The sequence below is a fragment of the Aotus nancymaae genome, unplaced genomic scaffold, assembly GCF_030222135.1.
Source record: "Aotus nancymaae isolate 86718 unplaced genomic scaffold, 86718_ANA_hifiasm-v0.15.2.pri h1tg000014l, whole genome shotgun sequence".
In the NCBI taxonomy this organism is placed as follows: domain Eukaryota; kingdom Metazoa; phylum Chordata; class Mammalia; order Primates; family Aotidae; genus Aotus; species Aotus nancymaae.
Window position 1 is genome coordinate 48737748 of NW_026988425.1, and position 2094 is coordinate 48739841.

Here is a 2094-nt window from a genome sequence, read left to right on the forward strand (position 1 = left end):
TGCCATTATTTGTCTTTATTTCTATGATTTGTAATCCTGATATGTGATGTGTTTGTAACATAAGGGTGTGCATTTGAGCCTGGTTTTACTGTTTTAATTAGGCAGAGTTGTTTATGTGCTGTAACTGTAATGCAGCGAGACTGGTCCTACAGCCATATGTGGTAACCTCGTTCCCCATTCAGGCTGTTGTATCTGAAGGTACGCAGTTTGCACCCAGCATGAGAGAACGCATTTGAAAGTGAGATGTAAAGCCAGTGCATGAATAGTATGGTAATTGAAATTTTCCCAGGCTTCACTGATACAGTTGTTTTGCATTTATTCACAACGGTACAGCAGATTCTTAAATGCGATTTTTAATTGTCTTAAATTTTGCTGCTGTTCTCATAATTAAGGACTTGAAAAATGTTTTAGTTTGTCACGTCAAGTATGTAAAGTTTGTGTATAAACTTTTAAATGTCCTTCTTAGGTCCATTGCCATAGCCATTTTCCGTTAATGTCTTTATTTTCTAAAAATCAAATGCCATCTCTGATACCTTCAAATCCATATGCATTCAGTTTTCTCATTTCCAACTTCATCTTTGGTTGACAGAATAAAACAGGGTATTTATTTGTAGTCTAGAAATGTTGAATATTGTTTTATTTCCTTCAAAATGTTATGATTAGTGCAGATCAGCCATGTTTATCTTTTTAAAAATAAACAGGTTGCTTTATTTCTCAGCTTCAATGCAATATTATAATTATTTTTTCTCCACTCGTCAAGGAGGCATTTATTTAATGTGAAGAATTACACAGAAAAATAGATGAGCATGTTCTCTGTCTTGAGCTTCATCTGTAGTTACCATGTAAATTGTTCATCAAACACTGTAGCTAGTTAGATTAATTTAAAACTGTAGTCTTTCAGGTAGTCCCATGGAGTATCTGCTTACATTAGTGACGTCAGGAATTAAGCATATAGCAGTAAGTTGTGAGTGAGAGGTTTTGAAATAATAGCTCCCATGAGTCCAACACCTGAGACAGAAGCAGGTGCTTAAGCAAAGTACTTCACATACTGTCTGTTGGTTGCCATAAACAGGCTAACTCCAACAAGCATAAGCCAAAATATAATGACCTGGTGAATCTTGCAAAGGGCCAAAGTCCCATCTGGCAAAGCTTGCCCTCTTTATGGGGTTTGTCGTCTCCTAGCTGCTTATTTTTACAGATTCTTTTTACATAGATATTTTTCTCTTGGCTTGCCTTTCTTAGCATCTTCTGATGTCTAAAATGGCCTAGCCATCTTTTAGTTCACAGATATGCTTGGACCAGTGATGGACATCTGGACAAATCACCTATGGTTTGGGGAGGCTGTGAGAAGGAGAGGTACACTTAAAAGTATGCAAGAGAAGAAAGGACATGGCTGGTACCTCTTAAGATGACCTTTATCTGATCATCCTCACAATGAACCTATGAGGAAGATAATATCTCTAGTTCATAGATGGAGTTAAAGAGATCAATGATGTTTCTTTTGCCCAAGATCACACAAACTAAATCATGGAGCTGAGATTCAAATTAGGATCTGGCTCAAGCCTATTTTTAAACTAGATTACACTGTGATTTATCTGCTTTTCAGAAATCTCTAACATCTTCCCAGGTCTCCACTGCTGGATTGATAGGGATTCTATCATTCTTTGGGCACTGGGCACAAAAGTACAAAGGAAACTTCTCAGAATCTGCTCTTTGCACCCATTTCTGCTGGGAAAGGTGAGAGTCTGTGCTGCTCTGCTTGGTCTCAACAGAAGGGCTGACTGCAGCCTTACATAGACTGGGAAGCGTACCAGATGTTACCTTCCAGTATTGTTAGGAAGAGTGAGGGAAAAGGTCCAAAATTGACTGTTTCCCCTTCTCTCTAACTTTCACCTCCATGCAATGCCAATAGAAGCACATTCCAGTTGCCGTAAGAATGGACTTGGCAGAACCACAGGTCAAAAAAAGTTTAACTCCAGTTAGTCAGAGTCAGGGTTACTCATGAGTACCACTTGGTCACAGGTGGGACCCAGGTGAGAGAACAGAGAATTCGCTGAGTAATAAGTTCTAGAGAGTCTGAAGAGTGGCGGGGTA